Source organism: Ailuropoda melanoleuca, chromosome 15, assembly GCF_002007445.2.
Source record: "Ailuropoda melanoleuca isolate Jingjing chromosome 15, ASM200744v2, whole genome shotgun sequence".
In the NCBI taxonomy this organism is placed as follows: domain Eukaryota; kingdom Metazoa; phylum Chordata; class Mammalia; order Carnivora; family Ursidae; genus Ailuropoda; species Ailuropoda melanoleuca.
The window spans coordinates 42,753,449-42,777,002 of record NC_048232.1 but is presented as its reverse complement, the minus strand read 5'-3'; positions in this window follow the sequence as shown (position 1 = coordinate 42,777,002).

Here is a 23,554-nt window from a genome sequence, read left to right as displayed (position 1 = left end):
ATTTATACCCAATGGAGGGGTCTGTCTCCAATACTTTTCTTGGCTGTTGCACACTTCTTCTTTCTTGACATAATGGAGGTTAAGAAAGTTGACTTACCAATCCGAACACATGTTTTTATTCGACTTTTAGATCTTTTAGATTAAAATCAGGGCTGTTCTCTAAAAACCTAACACCAGATTTTTCACCCGGAAGCCCTACAAAATTCTGACTTATCCACTATACTTATTTTCATAAATGCTATTTATCTTCAAGGAAAGAATATATATGAATCTGTAATTATAAATGATTGAAAGATAACACTAAGAACCTAATAGACTTTATAATGCATTAATAAATAATTACAATGAATAACTTCATAGAGTTATTATTAACCATATATGTGTGTGTGTGTGTGTGTGTGTATATATATATATATGGAATTGCTGATGGAATCCCCCTATCACTGGAACATTCTCAATGTTTTTGTCATTACTGTCTTTGTTTGAATTCTTACAAAGGATGAATTGTAGAACACATGTAATTTCTAGTCAAAAACATTAAAACTTGATTTCATCTTACCCAAAAGTAACTAAGAAGTTGCATTTAGATTCAATGGAGATCAAATCTGAAATATTTAGTCAGAGAATAGTTCTCTGTTCACTTAGGAGTATTATTGATTCAAAAAGCCCTCTTAGGATGGCTGGCTATTGCCTGTGTGTCACTGAACGTGACTTTGTAGGTTAAGGTTAAAACAAGGTCTCTAATTCGAGAAGCTGATAGTTTAATTGAACAAATGCTCTTAACATAACATAATAATAATTTAAAAAATGTTCCTAACTCATCTAAATGGGCCTGAGTCTGACACAGGTGGCTGATGGCCTCATGGCAGTGGGGCATCTGGAAGCCTAGCTGCGGCACATCTCTTAGCCTCCCCTCAGCAACCTGTGATTCTGAGACTAATTTCCCTCCAGTGGACTATGACAGAATTGGGGTGCCTGGGTCATACAATAGTCTACACGTGTCTCTCCATGTTTCTCCTTTAGCCTTTGGGGTATGATGACACAGACAATGACTAGAGTGACATCGGAGGCCATGCGTTGAGCACAGTGGAGTGACATCACTCTGAGTTTCTAAATAACCACACAGAGCAGTGACAACCCTCTCACATCTCCACCACCCCCAACCCGGACCTTCTTCCCTGGACTGTCATAGGAGAAACTCACCTTGACTACACTTCAGCTGATACACTTTGAGTCTATCTGTTACCAGAGTTTAGCCTACTCGAATACGCAGTAAGACCAATACACTGTATAGAAGGATTTCAGGTAGTAGGGTTAGAGTTCCTAGAAGAGACAAACCTGATCTGGGTGTTAATTAATTACATCCATAGTTTATTTAGAGCCTTAATGTGCCAGGGAGAATCCCAAGAACTGACGCGTATTACTAGCTGTCACAACAGCCCTTCATGTTGTGTTATTAAATCTCACTTTGTGGATGAAAAAAATGGAAGTTGAGAGCAGTTGGGGTTTTTCCTCTAAGTCATACAGGTGTAATAAATGGGGGCCTATAATTTGAGCACAGGTATATCTGGCTCGAAAGCCAGTGCCGGCCGGTGGGGGAATATGGAGGTGTGTGTGTTATCATGACGGCTGGGGGAGGGGAGTGACAATAGCTGTGGGATTTTTCCTTTCCAGTAACATTCTTACAGAAAAAGAGTCCACCCTGCTCTCCTGTTTGTCAAACCAGTCTTGGCTTCTGAACTCTGAATGGCACTGCTCTTTTCGCCATCAATGCTACAGCAATGGGAGAGTTCAGAATCAAGGTATTTAGGGCTGAAAAGGAAACAAAAAACCCAGGCTTCACCCACCATCACAGCCATCCCTAAGCGGTAGCCCAGTCTATCTGAGAGAAGATGGAATGGAGACGAGGGAGCAATAAAGTGGATGACCCTTCCTATGTATAAGGAGCCCCAGGAGGATGGGAAGGGTGAGGGGCAGTGACCTTGGCCACAGAACAGAAGGAGAAGCCCAATCAAAGGCCAATACACAGTGCTCAAGATTACCAACATTTGCATAAATAATCAAGAACTACCCGTAAGTCGTTTGTTTTTGGCATTTGGACGGCCCCAGAGGAGTTCAAGGCAAATAAACAAATGGCCTGGGGATGTCTAAAGAAAACCACATCCAAGAGTGACTAGGCCTTGGAAACCATGCAGAGCTTTGAATAGAGGAGGTGGACATGCATGGGGCGTACAGACAGTATTTCTAATGCTGTCTCTGAGCTGACATGTTTACAGTGTTAGAACTGGTTGGTTTTTTTTTTAATGGAGCACATTTATAAGTCATTTATTTTGCAGATGGTCCAGTGGCCCAGATTGCCATGAAAGAGCTAAGTAGAGCCTTATGTTCAGCCTGCTGTACTCCAAGACACTCTTGTCGTCCTTCCCAGAAGCCTGCAGTTCTCCTTAACCAACAGTGACAGCCAGGAACCAGAAAGGTTAAGGTCACTCAGGCTGAGGGAGCCAAATGCTTTCACTGCAGAAGCAGAATGGGGTTGGAAACCGTGGATGCCCCCAGCCCTGTTCATCAAAAGTCCTTGTGCTTTGTCTTCCCGGCACTGTCTTCTCTCACATCTTCCAGACAGGTGGTCGAGGGTGGCCATGCAGCGAATTCTGGCCAGGGAGTTAGGAACAGAAGCGACAGTGCCACTTGCAGCCTGGACCATTTCACTGCTGGTGCCAGACCCTCCAGAATTTTATTTCCTTCTGCCACGGCCACACCCCATGAGGGACAGGGAGCTTGAGCAAAAAAGAAACTTGACATTTCAAGCCTCTGGGAGTTTGCACTGAATTGTTACTGCAGCCTGATTGCAACTTTCCTAACTGGTACCAGTAATGCTGTGCTCCCTGAGTACTCTGGTCTAGGCACCGTATGCATTCTCCTTTAATTCTAACAACTCCTCTTTGAGATGACGACTGTTACCCTCATGGCACAGAGGAAGATAGAGAAGTACAGAGAAGTTATAGAAATTAAGGTGGCACGATTAGTGCACAAGATTCAGGGCCAGGAAGTCTGTCTTGGGGCCTGAGACTTAACCACTGAGCTGTGCCGCCTCTTGACCAGTATCACACCTTTTCGCATGATCGCCGTGGCCAGCTTTGATCAAATTGTGCATCATTGAACACATACACATGCAAACCTGCAGTAAAAACATGTCGTCGCATCGAAGTCGCCATATGCTGCCATCAAGTGTAACTCTTGTTTGCGGTTCACTGCAATTATTTTATGAGGAGGAAAAAAACGGCATCTGAAATAATTGCACCCCAGATGTCACACTTGAGTCGCCAAGTTGCATGACAATTTTTAAAAAGTAATAGCACACCCATGAAATAAATAATGTTTAATCACGTAGGCTGTGCTTTCCACTTTCTGCAAGATCTGGGTCTATGCTCTTGAACCTGGTCTTCCCGAGTCAGAGTCATACCTTAAAAAAAAAAAAACAAAAAAAAACCAGGAACTGGGAACATTATCTATTTAGCATGTTTCATTTTAGATTAAACAGATTTTACTCCCTGTTCCCTGGTAATTATATATAATTAAAAAGCACCAAGGAATGTGCATAAAAGCACAATGGAGTAATAATCATGTGAACAGTGGCTTATTTTAACTCACCACTGAGGGGAAGCTGCTTTTATTCAGATTAATTTGTGAAAGGGCTGATGAGAACATGACAGTAAGACAGAAGGGAGCATGTTCTTTCAAATGGCTCCGCTCAGAAAACACGATTAATGAAACACATCTAATTGCACCAGTGCTTCAGAAGACATCCCTACTGAACATACTTTAAAGGTCACGCTCCTATGTAACAGCTTTCTCTTCAGGGGAAACCCATCCTAGTCTTCGGAACATTTCTGAAGTCAGTTCGACTGAGATCGCCGATCTCGAGACCCAGTGGAGCGGCTCTCACGCGTGGGAACCGGGCATAGGCGCCCCCTCAGGGTCAGGCTGCCCCTCACTCACGAGCATCCTCCAGATCAGAAGCAAGTCGGGCAACACTGACTCGGCTAATTAGGTCATGTTTTTGCTAAAAAGCAATGTGGTGGGCACCTCCCGCGGTAAGGCGCTGAGCTGGGGCCATGGCGTGCAAAGCATAAGGGCCTTAATGCTTGCTGGGAGCTTCCTCTGTGCCAGGCACTACCTCGTTTAACCCGCACAACTCTATGTATGACATCAAGTCCATTAGTATCACTATTTTAGAGCAGGTAGGAATGAGGCTGATGGTAACTGGTAGCAAAGGCTCTATCATGATTCTAAGCGTTAAGAAGGAAAATAAAGCATGGAAGCCAGGTAGGAAGGGCTGGGGCTATCTCACGTTTTTAAGTAGGGTGGCTAGGGAATGTCACTAGAAAGTGACATATGAATAAAGACATGAAGGAAGCGAAGAGGAAGACCCAGAACTCTGGGGGAGGGCACCGTAAGCCCAGAGGAAGGCATATGCAGAGAACTTGAGGTGGGAGGACTGGAAGGGACAGCAGGAAGGCGTGTGGGGCTAGCTCGAGGAGGGAAGGAGCAGGGGATTTGTCTCGGCAGAAGAGGGCCAGAGCATGGAGGGTCACCTCGGTCACTGAGAGACTACAGTGACGGGGCAAGTGTGACTCTCAGTGACAGGCCAAGGCCTTGGAGCATTTTGAGCAGACGAGGGTCATGATCTGACAACATCAGAATCACTCTGGATGCTGCTGAGAACGGACCCAAGGCCAGCAAAGAGGCAGGGGGTCTAGTCAGGACGCTACTGCAATCAATCAGGCACAAGGTGACAGTGGTCTGGGCCAGGGTGGCAACCATGGAACGTAAGGGAAAAGGCCAGATTCTGGATATCCTGTATCTTAAAAGTAGAAGCCTAAGAGACAGTGGGGCCGGAGATGGCCGCAGGTCTTTGGCCTGGCAACTAGGAACATGGAGTAGTCATTCACTGAGCTGGGAAAGACCAAGAGGAGCAACCTTGGAAGCCCAGTTTGGGGCATTGAAGTTTGAAATAACCATTAGATGCCCAAGTGGAAATGTCAAAGAGACTAATAGTCTGAGCTAAAGGGATCAAACAGCTGGAAATATAGACTTGAGTCTCATTAGCAGAAACACAGTGTTTAAAGTCAAGGGAGTAACGAGGCCACCAAGAGGAGTATAGAGGAACGATTGCCCAGAGGCCGGAATCTGGGTCACACGAACATCCCAAGTCTGGAAGACAAAGAGGAACCAGCAAAGGGAATTTGAGGGAGCAGCCACAAAAGCAGGAAGAAAACCCCAGAGTCCAGACCGGTGATCTGGGAGTCAATGAGCCAGAGAGAAGCACATTATTCCAGCTCTGCCTGCTTCAGTGGTGTTTTGAAATACAATGAGAGGACACACGTGAAATCCTTTCCCAAAAAGTTATGATCGTGTATGTCTCCGAGATCCTCAAGAGCACCCCCAGTGTGTGCACACTAAGTATGTTGATTCTAGAAGTAAGTGTACACACCCTTATTCTATTGATTTAAAATGTATGAATTTAAACAAATCCATCAACCAAAATTTACGAGGTGGAGCTCCGGGAATCGTAAGACATTTAAAAATATGCAACAGGTTATAAAACACACCAAGATTTGTGAACAGTGTTGGGTCACCCTGCATCCTCCAGCCATCTGACCAATCTTTCCGTGGCTGTGGCAGCTTAATAAGGAGAAACATATTTGCCATTTACGGTATCAGTGTCACTGTGGGATTTCACCTCCTGTTCCCACCAGAGGCTACAGAGCTAACTGTGGGGAGTTAAGAACCAAGAATGAGCCCGTGTCCCCATTTCCCCTAAAGACAGTGACATCCTACATGTAGCAACTCTTACCCTTGTGTGGTATCTGTCATATATTTAAGGCCTATTTTGTAGGATCATGGTATTTGTATTTATTGGACTTAGAGCTTATAATGAACTTGTGAATTTTTAGGTAATGCTGATGACGGACGTCCCTTCACCTATTTGGCAGAAATGCTGGAGGCAACATAAGGCGATTGTTCAGAGCGTGGGCTCGGGAGTCAGACCACCCAAGTTCAGATCCTAACTGGGCATCTATAAAACAGAGACAAGCATGGGACCTGCGTCGTGGGCTTGTTGCGAGGAGACAATGAGTTAGTATTGACAAAGCCCTCAGGATAATGTCTGGCCCATGGGTCAGTGCTACGGGAAGGCTCATTTTATGAGAGGAAATATTTCACACGGGCCCACTGTGTGCTCGATATTGTCATAAGCACTGGGGAGACGATGGAGAGCAAAGAAGATCCTTGCGTGGGGTGGGGGGGGGCCCGAAAATAAGCAAGGAAATAGATAAATGGGTGTGTGTGATAGATAAATGATGGATAAATAATATAGAGCGTGTGAAGTATTAAACACACACATGTGGCAGGCAGAGGGTGGCTAGGTGTGGAGGGAGGCGAGGAAAGGCCTCTTGGAGGAGAAATCTGAACCAAGGCCTGAGCACTGACAGGCACCGGGCATGCGCGGGGGCCAGAGTTAGAGGATTCCCAGCAGAGAAAACCACAGAAGCAAAGAGATACAGCCATGAAGACAAAATAGCTAACTTGATCTCAGAAAATAAACCATCTAATTAAATGTGGGGAAGGCATATGAGTCAGACATGCAGGGCCAAATTAAGCCATTCAGGAACAGGCAGGGAACATATCCACGGGGGAAACTTTCACACTCCTGGGCAAGTCTCAGAATGTACTGATGAAGTATTGACCAAGCTTGATGCTCTAATGTAAAGATACATTTAACTTCTAATGTGATGTGCCTGCACGTCGTTACAGGCTTTAGAAGCATGCCTCCTCCTTTCACCCACACACCCAAGCCCTCATTAATATGTCCCTATGTTCTTTTTTATATGTGCTTTGAACCAAGGCAGGACAAGGGAGAGGTAACTTCTTCCCCTGTATGAAATGACCTTCCTGAATGTCTTATTTTCCCACCTGCATCTGCCGCTTCAAGTCCCTTCTGCCAACGGCTGAGGGAATGGCATGAATTCAGACAAAAGGATTACTGGGTCCAAACTTTTCTGTCTGAGACTGTCCTCAAATGCTATGTTCATAGCCCTCGAGGATCACGCAGCTAAAGAAGGCTTTCTGCCTCAGCCTCCCACGGCCTTTCTGCTAACACGGCCTGACGAATGAGCTCTCGCCTTTCGGCCATCCCCAGCCCTTTGCTTTCTTTTACTTTTGACAGCTGTGGGCCTTTCAGAGAAGCCAAACAGGTTTCAAAACCAGTTTAGTCCCGGCAGACCGACACAGTGGGAGCTCACCTCCAGACCCAGGGATCTGGGGCAGGGCCCGCCTGGGCACTAGGAAGTCAGCCCAGGTTCCCAGAGAGCCCTAGGCACCCCGTCTAAACAGATACATCAGTCTGCTCACTGAGAGAATAAAGCTGGCTCTCCCAATATAATTACAGGGTGGCTGATATATTATCCTGAACTTCGGTGCATGGCAGGGGAGTGTTATTTGTGCCAGTTTCTAGTATTGGGCCAAAAGATGAAATACCACGCTCGTCTAATTGGTTCCAAGAATCCATTTGCACAAACGGAGCTCCTGCATATGCCAGTGTGTGTCCAGGGATTATGCCACGTGGCTTAGTCTCTCTGGCAAAGCCCGTTCAAGAAGAAAATTACAAGTCTTCATATATTCAGAACCATTTAATAGCTGGCAAGCTGCTGCCAGCCACCGAAGCTATTGCCAAGTCTACTAAAATATCTGCAAGCGTCCATCCTTGTCAATAAATAAATAAATAAATAAATGCACCACAAATGGCAGCTGCTATGTTTTCTCTAAAAGAAACACACACACACACACACACACACACACATACACACACAAGCATTTATCTCTAGTCCTGGTCCCTGTCAGTGTCAGCATGCTAAACCCCAGATGGGAAAAGAATACCTCATGAAGGATTGTGGAAAGTCCTGTGAGGCCCCGGGGTCAGACCAGGGAATGGCCGAGACAGAGATCAGAAGTACAGCTCGTCCACCTGACAACTTCGCGTCCTTCAGCAAGTTTCATAACCTCCGCAAACCTCAGCTAACTCATCTGTAAAATGGGAATTAAATGTGGTCATGGTGAGTGACTGGTTCTAGCCAAGTCACACGGACAAGAAAGGTATTCGATGAACAAATGTGTCTCAACATGGCAGGGGTCTAATGATAAATCTGCTATATTTGGAAGGTCTCTATGAAACATTTTTTACATTATGCCAAATTCTAGGTGAGTTGAAAGACCCATTTGGGTTAGACTGTAGGGCTCAATCTGGAATCTGTGTTTATGATTATATGTGGGCACTCCGTGGGACTATTTGATCTGTCATAAGCTAGAGTGAATAGAAGAAAGCAGAGTTGATATCAAGGAAGCATCCGTGCCAGGTAAAGGTCCGTGATGCCTGAGGATGTGTGCATCAAGGTTCTAAGAGTTCGGAACAGGGAAAAGTGGTGGGAGATCCAAGTGACCCCACAACACCGGTCCTAGAGGCACCAAAAAGGCAGAGCATAGCAGTGAGTTATAGTTAAACTCACAAACCAGTGTTTGTCAGGTTTAATTAATAGTATTATTTTGATACTTAACGGCTGTGTAGTCTTGTTTCTAACATGCAAAATTGTTTTGAGGTCAGGGTTGTTTGTAAGTAGTAAAGACACTGATACCTGGTTTTCGGCTTTACATATTTAAGTAAAAATAGAAACAATTCGTATCAAGAGTGGATATTTATTCAAATTTTTCCCATAGAATGAGTTCATAAATTATTCAATTTTCTGAAACCCAGTGATACTTCATCACTGTGAGTATGATTATTAGGAAGGAAATAAAGAAACGATGCAAGGAATAAACAGCCTGATGCCATTTTAAGTGAGGCAGTAAGCAGTTTATGATATTGCATATATATTATGATTAACATAGTGTTGAAAAAATTTTGTCCAGGAAAAACAACATAGTGGAATACCCTAAATCATAATTGTTACATTTAGGTGACAAAATTATGAATAATATTTTTTTCTATTTTAAAGCCATTGTAATTTGTCTTTAGTGGATATGAATTTTATAATCTTAAAACATTTGTCTCAACCGTAAACAGCCCCTATAGGATGAGAACAGCTTGCAACTAATACGGGCTGATTCCAGATCAGTCGCTGAAGGAGGGGCGAGCAAGCCCCTTACTTCCCAGCATGGACATCTCAAGCCCCTAGACCCTGGTTTCAGGAGATTCCTGTACTGAGCACGTCAGATCCTCAAAGACTCCCCTGGTAGTGCCAACAGATGTGATTTACAGGGCAAGTTTCTCTCTTAAAACACCTTTCTGGGAACTCTCATTCTTTTTAGTACTGGTAAGTTCCAGGAACTGTCCGTCTGTGCAGCAGTGCCGGTGGTCCCTCTCCACGGTGCGCTCCCTTGGAGGGTCTCCAACGGCCCACTCCTGCCAGAGAAATAGACCTGTTGGTTTGCTTGTCTCTCTAGCACCCCTTTTGGTCACCTCTGCCTTTTTTCTGGCATTTTTCCCCATGCATTAGTCACCACCCCACGCCCATGCCAGACCTTCCTTGGCTGGGCTTCCCGTGTCGTGTGCCCATTTCTCCTCAACACTTGCTTTGGATAGCATGGTGGGAGCTCCCACCTATGCTAACTGCTCTCTTCAAGTGCCTGGGGCTAATGGGGTTACACACAGACACACACACATTCATTTACTTGTTTGTTTGTTTGTTTGTTTGTATTTTAAATACCCTGGCTACCCCAAAGCACATACATCAGTATCTTTGGAAGTTGGCCCTGACATTGGTGATTCTAATGTCCAGCCAAGATTGGGAACCACCTGATTCCAAAACCACCCAAAGCTGAGGCCGCACGGTGAGGGGCTGAGAACACACACTCTGAAACCAACTGCCTGAACTGAATCGTGTCTCCAGCAGGAACCTGCTAGCTGCATAAACCTTGGGCAATTTCTATCCCTTTGTCCATCCTTTCCTTATTTGTAAAGTGGAGAGGTTGCTGACGGTGTATCTGCGTGGTAGGGCTGAGGCCGCAGTGCGGTAACACCGTTGAAGTACTTAGGGCAGACCAGCGCGCAGCAAGTGCTTCCTGCGGGCTGGGTCTTCAGACTGGTAATTACAGCTCAGCATCCTGTGGTCATCTGGCTCAGGGGGACCCAGGGCGGCAGCTTCAGGAATAAGCAAGAGGAGAAGGACGCCTGGGTGGCTCAGTCAGTTAAGTGTCTGCCTTGGATTCAGGTTATGATCCCAGGGTTCTGGGCTCGAGTCCCACATCGGGCTCCCTGCTCATGGGGGAACCGGCTTCTCCCTCTCCCCCTGCCCCTCCCACCGCTTGTGCCCTCTTTCCCTCTCTCAAATATATAAACAAAATCCCCTCTTTCCATCTCTCAAATATATAAACAAAATCTTAGAAAGAAAGAAAGAAAGAAAGAAAGAAAGAAAGAAAGAAAAAGAAAAAAAGAAAAAAGGAAGAGGAGAATTGGATCTGCTCTTTGGATCTGGATGGAAACCTGGGCAGAGTTTGTCAGGTCCTCCTTTTCCTCCGAAACAAGGTGCTACGTCCGCTCTTGTGCAGAACGGACCTCTCCCGGTCGCCAGTCCCCACCAGGGGCTGCTGTGAAGGATTCTGGGGAGTCCCGTACATCAGAAACACTTGTCTGGGCCTCTCCTAGGAGGCCCCACAGAGCTTTAAGAAGCGCCTGATGGGAGCTTTTCATATCTGCAAAATCCCATTTCTGCGACCCTCTCACGAACGGGTCTATTTTCGGGGGCAGGGGGTGGGGGCTTTGGCAAGCCTCCGGGTGCCCAAGGCTGGTGAGACCTGGGGGGTGCGGCCCTATCCCGCCAGGGTTTCTCCCCCTCCAGTTGACTAACCCTCACTTCGGAATAAATGCCCTCCCACGCTCAATGTGCAGCACACCTGTCAGTGTTTGTTTTTAACTGACAGTGTTGATTTAGCGTTCGGCCCAGCAGGGGATGTGGTTACAGGGCTATGATAAGGGCTGCGAGCAGCTCTGTGCGCAAGAGGGAAATGCCAAGTTGGGTAATGAAAACTGAGCCGCTCCATGGTCCGGCTTAAAAATATCTTTCCCGAAATTATGAAAGCACCACAAAAACAAAACAAAGCTCAAATCATCCCTCTCTCCTCTCTCCCAGAGCCGATCTTCCTTCCCCACCCTCCAACACCCCGGAAAGCAGGGCCGCTTGGTCTGAAACTCAGGGGAGGGCGTCCTGTGTTCTCTTAGTTCTTGCAGCTCTCCCTTGAGGTGTGTTGGCAGATATCACCCCTCCCTCTGTGCCTCGCTTTCCTTTCCTCTGCCGTGGAGAGAAGGGTTTAAATGCGCTGATCTCGCCTATTCCTACCAGTTCCCCATCAGCCTGCCTATCATGTTGGTGAATTCGCTGATTCACTGACGCAGAATGCATTCAATTACTGAGCTCATGAACTATGCATCAGGCAAATGTGGGAAACGGGGGAGGGGAGGGGCCCCAGAGCAGGCCAGGCACTGTCCCTGGAAGCCAGTGTGTAAACAAATGGCACAACCAAGGGTATTTGCTGGCATCGACATATGTTTAGGGGCAAGGGGATTTTCACAAATCAGATCGGTAGTTTTTCATAAAGAAGGCGACTCTTTCTGTTGAGTGTTGAGGGGTGGATAGGTGCTTGCCAAGGTGGGGTGGGGTGAAAGGGGTGACCTTACCGGCAAAGCTTCAGCAAAAAGTGAGCTGCAGAAGAGCATGGTGGGGCGAGGGAATTGCAAGCACTTTAAGGGATCAGAAACCTACATTGTGGTGTGTGTGTGAGAGAGACAGAGACAGAGAGGAGAGAGAGGGAGGGAGGAGAGAAGGAGGCCAGTAGAGAGCAATGCTTTTGGATACCAGGAGAGATGAAAAGTGGGTAGAGGCCACATCAAAGCTGTATGATACAAAAGAGTTCAGAGTTTAGCCTGCAGACATAGAGGAGCCAATGACAACCAGTTGTAAGCACAACTCAATCAAATTTGGGCCAATAGAAACTTCATGCAAAATAGTTATTTGTGCAAATAATTAGATCAGAATGGGTGCTTTATTTCATTTGCCACATTTTTTTTTTGCAGTGTTAGATAACCGAAGCGCAAGCAGTGATACAATCCTGTTTCCTTGTTCGCTTCTTAAAGTGGCAGCACTCGAGGCTTCGAGACGTAAGTTTCTAAGTTGTTGGCTTTAACTTGCAGCCGTCTTCGTAACGCCCCTTCCATTTAGACGACACAGATTGAAAAACTGTCACTTCCTAAAAGCTTTCAAGATTAATTCTGCTGTACTCTTGCCACTCCTTTACTTTCTTTTCACCCTCTGTCGTGCATTTTTCTTCTTTTGTGTGTGTACCTTGATTATCACCTGGCAAGCAGAGATTATATCATGAATATTTTATAACCCCATCGTGCCAGCATAGAAGAGCCTATTCATAGCTGAATGACTTAAAAGAATATTCCCACACTCCTAGCCCATGCCTGGCATGGAGCAGGCGCGACATTACAGGAAAGCACATATGCTGTGGAGTCAGAAGGCGCAGAGGTTTAACCCTTACTGGGTCACTTAGTCATTAGTGGGCCTGGGCAAGTCATTTTACTCTGAGCCTCAATATCTTCATCTGTAAAGTGAAGTTAATAATATCGTGAAAGGATATTTTTTAAAAAAAGATACAATCACGACTCTCATACAGATATAAAATGAACACATGCCAAAGATTTTATTTAACAGATAAATGTTAAATTGGTTCAAAGGAGAAATAAAAGAAGCGCAAATTTATCTGGTGTAAAGAAATGTTGGAACGAGTTTACAAATAGACAGAAACTGGCTTTTTCCAATGAGGGGTTGAGTGGGTGGAGAAGCCAATTTAATTCCATCCAGCCAGTATATATTTGTATATCTGCAGACAAGAAGCATTTGCATTGCTATCGGTTATCTATAACCTACAGAATGGTAAAATCACTCAAAGACCATGAAAGGCTCAGAGATATGAATCGAATCCTTTGAAAGAGTGCGCACTAAAACAATGTATGATCTTCTAAAGAAGCACAGACTTCTCTCTGTAACACCGAGCTGGCATCCTGTGGTTGCCAGGGATTAGATCTCACATGTGTGGAACACCTTGCATAGTTCCCAGAATGTACCAGATGCCCAAGAAATGATAACTCCTTTTATTACTATTAATATGTAATAAAAGAAAACCGATTCTTCGCTAAGTTTTGCTCGTCTAACCAGAATGTGTATTTTTCCATCACTGTCGTCTAATGGCATCCAGAAGAGTGCTCGGGTGCTGGCTTAGTACTCAGTAGATTATATGAAGGACAATATTCTGATGAACTTTGAAATCGATTTTGAGAACAATTGATGATTAACCTTGTGAGTTAGGGGAGATGGAGAGGGACCCTCAATGACTTCTGCCATCATGCTGAAAGTCAGTGGACCTCGGGTCCCATTCATGTCGAATGAGGGTGGTTGAGCTGTACTGTGCTCTGAGGCCTCTCCCCTGGAGGCCAGTGTGAGTTCCGTTGAAATGAGCATTTGCTTTGCCCTGGGTCTAAGTCCTTATTCAAACTCAGCTCTCACTGATGCCAGCTGGATTTCCCATGTGCCTGCTGTGACATCCAGTAACGTCTTCTTCAAGGAACCAAACCCAAAGGAAGATGGCGCCGCTGTTGCTGGCAGTTCCATTCTTATGGGAAGCAGACGAGGACAAATAAAACTGTTTCCTGAACTCATTCATTTTAAATGATAAGGAAGCCGAGACAGAAGGGGAGCTCTGTAGCGTGCATGTATGCGTGCGTGTGTGCACGGGCAAGTGGTTCAATAGTAATAAATAAAACAACCAACCCAAATTTAAAATCATGTTCCTTGCATAAAGCTAAAATAATTTTCTGGTGGCAAAGAGGAATGTGGGGATGGGATATGGATAAAAATCAGGTGTATCTTGGAACTGTCTCTGATTTTAGTGGTGTGGGCCCCAAAGTGGTTCCACTTGTCTGGTCCTTCTTTTTTCTTTTTGAAAACCTTTCATGTTAGAATGGTAATAAGGAACCATCTAATTTGTACTCAACTGTGGACTTGGCTTCTAATAATTTTCAAGAGTTACAGAAAGACAGAAATTTTTCTGTAAGCCAGACAGAGTTTCTGGAGCCCCAGCCCTCCTTGAACCTTCCAGCACCCTCCTTGCGCCTTGGAGGAATGCTGGCCTGAGACAAACTTAACCTATGCCTACCCTGATTCCCATAACTGCCCATAAGTCTTCCATGCATAGAAAGAGCTCTTTGACGAGAAGGAAAACTGTTGTGAGGACAGGTATGAGCCAGGGTGGTGGGAAAGGAATGTTGGCTTTTATCGGGAAACAACGCTTGGGGCACCTGGGTGGCTCAGTCGTTTATGTGACTGCCTTCGGCTCAGGTCACGATCCCAGGGTCCAGGGATTGAGTCAGTTCCCTGCCCAGCGGGGAGTCTGCTTCTTCCTCTCCTCCCTGCTCCTGCTCTCTCTCTCACTGTCTCTGGCATTCTCTCTGTCTCTGTCTCTCAAATAAATAAATAAAATCTAGGGAAAAAAAACAACAAACAACACTCAACTGTGGGTAAAGGCAGGGTTGGTCTTTTGATTTTGGGGCTATCTGCAATTATTTCCTGAGTTCCTGAGAAAGATCCATTCTGCCAAAAATAACTCCACTTTGCAAGAGAATGCCAGAAAATCCACAATTTTGAGCTTTAGTTCAGTGACTCAACCATCTGTTAATTTGCAAGGATGCATGTCTCCAGTTCTTCCTTGGATTCTCAGGGAAAGAAACAGCCATCTAATCTAGTGATTCTCAACTTTTTGGGGGGTGACGGATGCCTTTGAGAACCTCAGTTTTGCACCTCAGAAAGATGTTTCCATGCGTGTCATGTGAGTTAGACTTTTCTCCCACTGCAAACAATAGAAGCATACAGTGGCTAATTTAAGCAACACAGAGATTTAATGGAAGGAAATGGAGTGGGAGAGGAAACAGGTCTAGAAAGCTTTGGGATCTAGAAAACAGGATTTAATTCCTAGTGGGCATTATTTCTTCTGTGCTGCCAGTAAAATGAATCAGATCAAGCCATTTCCACCCCCCTTGCTGCAAGAAAGATTTCCCAAGAGGAATAATATTTGGCCTACATTCGACCCTTCCCCATCATGTGAGTGCGGGAGCCGTGGACCCTTGGCCCAGACCTTAGCTCTGAAAACCGGGGTCTAAAAACCCCTGTCTAGGCTACACCCTATGATCAATATTTAAATATTTAATTCTCTAACATACTCCATTTCCTGAGAGTATGTGTGTTGTTAGAGGACCTAACATTCAAGAAAAAATAGGGTACCTGACAGAAAAAAATAAGAATGAAGATACCAGCAAGTGACAAGAAGCAAATAAAGAAGCTGGGAAGAGTAAAACCAAGCTTTTCCCTGGCCCGATCCTAGCTCAGTAACCTCCATGTAAAGACGTATCTACTCTGTACCGGTCACAGGCTCTTATGCCACAGATCTGCTGGACACCCACTGGGTCCAGTGGTGTTACAGCATCTAAAGTCTCAGTGAGAATGAGCACGAGAGACCTACTGTATACAGAGTGACGCCCTGGAGTGAGTGGTGCTCAACGGAGCCTCTGGGCTTGACTTCTGATCTGGCCGGTGTGGGTACAGCGCCAGAGAAACCCATGGCGGGAGAGGGGAGTCTTGCGTCCATCTCTGCAGGCAAGTGGCACGGACCTAGCCTTGAAGTGGCCTGGGATGCATACCCTGAGGACAATGGACACACTGAGCATCTCTAAAACTCCTTGTTCTGTACATGGCTATGGGCTCTAGGGTGAAATGAGCTTCTCTCAGATGACTTCACTGTTTCAGACCTTTATAACTCAATTTCTGAATAGGCGGTACAGGTACCCTGTGAGGCCCACTATGACTATTGTCCCCCTCATTTCTTCAGATGCATCTTAAGCTCCTCTCACCCCCACATATTAACCTTCAGCTACATGGGCCTCCTTCTAAATGTCTCATCTTCGTGAGACCACAAGACTTCATCGTGTGCGATACCCACACCTTTGTGCCCCCCCCAACTCTGGCTAAGTCCAAGTTATTTCTCAGTCCCAGCTTCAGTTTTATCCCTCACAGGAATCATCACTGATCTAAATTAGATTAGGCCCCCACCTGTCAGCTTGTACTTGTTTTTCATGGCACTTACTGTACTGGTAAAGTTGTTCTATTCTATTATGCTCCTGCCTCCCTAACCTGATAAATTCTGGAAGGGTACAGGCCATACCTGTCTCCTTCACTGCTGTGCCAGGCACATGGTAGGTGACCATTGAGTATTTGTCCAATGAATATTGTGCAGTATTATACTAAATGGGAGGAGCTATCAAAGACAAATAGTAGAAAGGGGATTAGTTAAGATAGTAAATCTAGAGAATGATATACATGCTAATAAGTGTGGAGGTGGAAACAGATATAAAACATGAGATGCTAACAGAATTGTGCAATAGCTTCCATTCTTTCGACCTCAGGAATGAAGGGAGCAGAGAAAGCATATGGAATGTAGCCAAAGAGAATTAAGGCTTTAGTTAAAGCTAAAAGCTCATATATCACATTTGGTTGCCCTGGCAACAGAACTACCATCTTATGATAATGATATTATAATACGATAAAACAAATACAGATAATTTAACAATTTATCAGACATGGAGAAACAAATGATCTAGTTAGCTTCACCATCGGGGATAATCTCAGGGGAAAGCTTGGAGGGGGGTCTGTGTTGGAAAGAATGCTGTCCTAGAACTTGAATTATCTACAAAGGGTTAAACCAAGTCGTGGAATTTGACACCAATTTTTAAATCTATATGGGGAAGCACATAAGGCTATGATCAACTATGATGGTTTCAAATAACAGAACAAGATATGAGACTTGCCATGGATGTCAGTTACCTTTTAGCACAATTATGTTGTGGAACCCACAACTACAAAACCTCAGTGGCATGACACAATAAGCGTTCATTTTGGCTCACAAGTTCATGGGGCGGTGAACAGTTCTGGTGATCCAAGCCAAGCATGGCTATTTTGGCTGGGCTCACTCGTAAGGGCAGCTGGTGAGTTGGCTGAGTGCTAGCTGGTCTAAGTTGGTCTCAGCTTGGATTGACTCCCCCCTGTACCACAGCTGTCTCATCCTTCAGCACACCAGCCTGAGCTTCTTCGCAGAGTGAAGGCAAAATTCCAAAAGAGAAATGGAAGCACACAAGGTCTTTAGAGGCCCAAGTTTGGCACACTGTCACTTCCACCACATTTTATAGGCCAAAACAAGTAGCAAGTCCAGTCCTGATTCAAAGGGTGGAGAAATAGAATCAACTTCTTGATGCAATGACCGGCAAAGTTGTATTGCTAAGGCTACAAATACAAAGAGGCTATTGATTGTGCCCAGCAACGCAATTCACCTACCATACCAGAAATCAACTTATTATAAAGCTACAATAACTAATTCAGTATGATACTGGCGTAGAAGCAGATAAACAGAATAATTATATAGTATTATGATCCAAAAGAAACTCACATGATAATAAAATACCATGACAGAGGCAGCACTGAAGATTCTCTACGGGGAAAATGATAGACTTTTCAGCAAGTGGTACTGTGACCATAGGCTATTCAATAGCGGGGAAAATTGATCTTTCCCTCACATCAGACTCAAAAATCAGTTCCAAGTTTATTAAGGATCTAAATGTAAAAAGAAAACTTTAACACTTTTAGAAGAAAATATAGGAAAATTTCTCTATAGCCTGAGCATTGGGAAGGATTTCTTAAACAAGACACAAAAGGTACAAACCATAATAAAAATATAGATCAATTTGATTACATTTTAATTTATAACTTCACAATGAGATATCACTTTACACCTGTCAGAAGGGCTAAAATCAAGAACACAAGAAATAACAAGTGTTGGAGAGGATGTGGAGAAAAAGGAACCCTCGCGCACTGTTGGGAATGCAGATTGGGGTGCAGTCACTGTGGAAAACAGTATGGATCTTCCTTAAAAAATTAAAAATGGAATTACCATATGATCCAGTAATTCCACTACTGAGTATTTACCCAAAGAAAACAAAACACTAATTTGAAAAGATGTGTGTATCCCTATGTTTATTGCAGCATTACTTACAATAGCTAAGATATGGAAGCAACCCAAGTGTCCACCCATAGATGGATGGATAAAGACAATGTGGTATATACATGCAATGGAATATTACTCAGCCATAAAACATAATGAAATCTTGATATTGGCAACAACATGGATGGACCTAGAGGTTATAATGCTAAGTGAAAGAAATCAGTCAGAAGAAGACAAATACCATATGATTTCACTCAAATGTGGAATTTAAGAAACAAAACATATGGACAAAGAAAAAAGACACAAAAAACCAGATTCTTTTTTTAAAATTTTTTTATTATGTTATGTTAGTCACCATACAGTACATCCTTAGTTTTTGAGGTAGTGTCCATGATTCATTACTCGCGTATAACACCCAGTGCTCTATGCAATATGTGCCCTCCTTAATACCCATCACGGGCCTATCCCAATCCCCCACGCCCCTCCCCTCTGAAACCCTCAGTTTATTTCCCAGAGTCCATAGTGTCTCGTGGTTCATTCCCCCTTCTGTTTACCCCCCCCTTCATTCTTCCCTTCCTTCTACCGATCTCCCTGCTATTTCTTATGAAAAAACCAGACTCTTAAATACAGAAAACAAACTGATGGTTACCAGAGTGGAGGTGGGTGGGAGGAGGGTGAAATAGGTGAAGGGAATTAAGAGTACACTTAAATTGATGGGCACTGAGAAATGTATAGAATTGCCGAATCATTATACTGTCCACTTGAAGCTAAAATAACACTGTATGCTAATTATACTTCAATTTAAAAATAAATAAATAAGGTATAAAAATATAGATAAATTTGATTATGTTATAATGTATAACTTCTCTGCAAAGAAACCTCCAAAAAGTGAAAAGAAAAGCCCTAGTCTTCAGGAAGATATTTATAAAGCAAATAATGGAGAAAATATTAGTGTTATAGTACCAGAAATTAATAAAGAACTTTCCAAAATCAATGAGAAAAAGATAAGTCAATAGAAAAAAATAAATGAAAATTAATAAGCAAAGAAAGAGGTAATTCACAGAAGAAGAGATCTGAATGGCCAATAAGCATGTAATAAAGCTATTGATCTCATTAGTAAATGTGCAAAGACAAATTAAAACCATAATGAAATAATCATTTCACAACCATTAATTTGGCGAGGATGGTGTAGGCTAATATCAAGAGTTAATGTGGAGCCACTGGAACTCTCATACACAGTGGGTAGGAACTGAACTCAGCATAACTCTGCGGAGAGCATTTTGGCAATATCCAGTAAAGCTGAGTATGCACATTTCCTGTGACCCAACAATATATATCCTAGAAAGTTTCTCATATTTTTCTCAATTATGCATGAAAATATTCATTGTAGAATTATTTGTAATTCAAATGGAAAACATCCTAAATGTCTTTAAATAAGAATATGTATATTCATCCAATAGAATACAATACTACGGTAAAAACAAATGAACTAGAGGAAATACATCAACACAGAAAAAGCTCACAAACACAATGTTGAAAAAAAGCAAGCCACTGGAAGACATATACAATATAACAGTTATACAAAGTTTAAAGACATGTTAAACCACACCGTATTGTTTAGGAATACATACATAATAAAAGCCTAAAGATAGGCATAGGAATGATACCTAAGAAATTCAGGATGGTACTGGTAGTTAGTTACCTCCAGGCAGCAGGCGAGGTTATAAAGAAGAGAAGGTCATTGGGAAAGATACGAGGAGGTTTCAACTGTATCTATAATGTTACATTTCTTTTTTTCTTCAGATTTTATTTTTAAGTAACCTCTACACCAAACGTGGGGCTCGAACTCACGATGCCGAGATCAAAAGTCACATGCTCTACGGACTGAGCCATTCAGGTACCTGCATAATGTTATATTTCTTAAGCTGGGTGATGTTAACATGAGTGTTTTTTAAATATTATTCTTATGTGCTACTTGTGTGTCTGATATTTAATTTAAAAAAGCAGTAGATATTTAAGAGTCTTGCCATGAAAAAGATTAAGAGATGATGGTGCTGGAGGAAGAACTCACCAGGACTTTAACTTCTGTGTATACTCACCTTTGGGTCTCCTCACCCCAGCTTCTCTCTCTTGCTCACAGAACTTGTTCTGTGACATAAGAGAAATACAGTAGTAAAAAGATTCCATGCTTAAGCAAGTTTAAAAAGTGCTGGGTTAAACAAAATTAAATAGAATTCTTTTCTGCAAAACTTGCCAGAGTATTTAAGATGCTAGTGGGTGTCATGAATCTCCGAGAGGGACATAGAGTAACCCTGGCACCATTTCTTCATGCAGGACATCAGGGCGACAGTTTCTATGAAAGATATTTTGGGAAATGTGCCCCCAAAAGTTTCCTTTCCCAGTCATCTCTCTCTATCCCTATATCTCAGTCTGCCCCCAAATTCCACTTCCTTTTCAATACCTGTGTCTTTTTCATTTCATTTCCACTTCTCCACACAGCTCTCCCACGTCTTTGTCTCCCCTTCATGGAAGCAACATGGCATCATGAAAAGAAGACTCAGTTGGAAATCCGAGCCCCCGTGCTTCTTAGTGGAGGGGAAGGGGACGCTGGTTTCTGTGCCTCGGTGTGTCTGTGCACAAGATGAAGAGAGTCACCGAATCCATCACCTCATGACTTGTTTGTACAGAGTTCGTACATACAAAGTACGAACTTGATTGTTTCCTGAACTTACTAAATGTTGACTATTATTTATATGGGGGGAAATAATAGTTTACCTGTCTTAATTGACTATTTTTGGAGACAATATTAGTTTCCTAGGACTGCCATAACAGAGTACCACAACCTGAATGACTTAAACCACCGAAACTTGCTGTTCTGGAGGCCAGTAGAAGTCCGAGATGAAGCTGTGGGCTGGGTTGTCCCTTCCTTCCGAGGGCTGTGAAGGAGAAATCTGTTCCACGCCTCCCTCCTAGCTTCTGGAGGTTTGCTGGCAGTCTTTGGTGATGCTTGGCTTCCGTTGCACCACCCTGCTCTCTGCTACGTCTTCACAGCGTTCTCCACGAGCACAGGTCTGTCTCCACATTTCTCCTTTTTATAAGGACACCAGGCATATGGCACGCCGGGCCCACCCTACTCCAGCGTGACTTCCTCTTCACTAATGATATTTGCTATGACCCCTTTTCAAACGTGGTCACCTTCTGAGATCCTGGGGCTCAGGAAGTCAACATAAGAATTTTCAGGGGACACAATTCAACCCTTCACAGAGACCAATTAAAATAACATCTTGTTACATTCTTGCAAGGGGTTACAAACTGGAAGATTCTGTGTTGGTCACCAATGATCACATCTTAAAGCCCCTAGTAAGCTATGTCATGGCAGCACACAGCCAGGACACGGCTTGGGCACCAGCTTTGACAGTTTCGGGGAGCGATGTGAACAGAGCTTATCCAGGGACTCTTTATAGCAAGCGCTCTGTTGGGTTCTAAATCTATCCTCAGTAACTGATTGCTTTACCTCAGCTGGCAGAGAAAAACCCATTCTGCAAAGTTACCAGATACATGGGTTTTTTTATATAAAGGAGCTCCAGCAGTATGTGGGGAGGTTAAATACTTGCTTGGAGGCAGGGATTCGAAGAAATTTCCCAAATTAGCCGGGCTGTGCCATCATTAAACTGAAGAGGGAATCCAGCTTTTCCTGTCTGCAGGCTTGTGCTGTGCCCGCTGGCCTCAATGCATGCACGTTCTCACTGGGTGACTTCCACAGCATCATTTGCCCTCAACAGGGATGACATGAGGCCACCCTGAAGCGAGCAAGGCTGTTCCTGCCAAAATGACCTTGTCGTTATGGTGAAGCAACATAACACGGTGGTAAAAGACATGAATCCTGAGGTTCAGCGCCTGGGTTTATGTCCTGGGTCTAACTGTGAGGTCTCAGGCAAGAGATTTCTGTGACCTTCGCCGAATAACCTGACTCACTTGATAGGGCTGCTGTGAGGATTAAACCAGACAATCTATGAAATGGAACAGTGTCTAGAACATAGACTATGTTTAGTAAATGATGGTTATTATTACTGTCTGTAATGACAGAACCTCAGAAAAATCACTTTAAGATCATCTTTCCCTTTTAAATTGCGGGAAGTAAAAATAATGATACCAACCAACACCACCAACTTTCATTTCTGCATATCATCTTATAGTTCCTAGGATACTTAGGGTGAGATATAATTTTGTATTGTGCTATTTAAATGTAAGCAGATTCTGTGTTCTTACACAGTTGTTCTTTTTTTTTTTTAAGATTTTATTTATTTATTTATTTGACAGAGAGAGAGACAGCCAGCGAGAGAGGGAACACAAGCAGGGGGAGTGGGAGAGGAAGAAGCAGGCTCCCAGCAGAGCAGGGAGCCCAGTGCGGGGCTCTATCCCAGGACCCTGGGATCACGCCCTGAGCCAAAGGCAGATGCTTAATGACTGAGCCACCCAGGCGCCCCTTACACAGTTGTTCTGAATGGTTGTATAAGATTCCATTACATTAATATACCGAACTTTACCTAGTAGTTTTCTTGTGGTTAACTATTTGGAATTTTTTTATTTTGTTACTGTACGTACCACTGACTGATATCACTTTGTACAAACGGATAATTTTTTTCTCATTAGGACAAATTAACCAGGACAGTCTCCCTTAAACTTCTGCCTAAGGGCCTTTGCTTCGGTTGACTCCTCCTCCATATCATTTTGACCTAAATTACCTTCCTCATAATTTACTCCCTCAAACTCCCCAAACTCTAGTTACAAAAGCCAAATCTCCATTACTGTTTCTTATTCTCGCTGCAGATTCTAGGCCCCCAAGCTGTTCCTTGCTGTGTCACATACCAGATATACTAATCCTCCCTCCCCCGCTTCCTAGGGCTCACAATGCACTTCCAGGGGTATCAGGTAGGGGGACAACAAGGTTAGGGCCATTTGCTCCATTATGCTCCCCCTTCTTACACTGGGCGTGTTCTCAGAGTCTAAAAGGGAAATAATGTAATTCTTCCTAAAGCATCCTTCCTCCTATTCTGTGTCTGCCAAACTCCTACTCATCCTTCAGCACTCATCTCAAATGCACCAACCCCCAAGCATATCTCACTGCTCCATCCTTACTGTTCCCAGGGTGCTTGTTACATATCTTGGTGTTCTCAACAACCAACAGTGATTGTACATTGGAGATGCTCAAAAATGCTCAAAAAAACAGTGACGGTACATTATAAATGACTAAGTCAGTTATGGACAGACCTGTGTACGAGAGGTTAGAAACTGCTTAAATTGCCTATTGTGACAGGATTGGAGTGTAGTGGCTGATAGAAAAGACACTGAAATCAGATAGATCTTGATTTGAATAGTAACTCTGCAAAACGGTAAG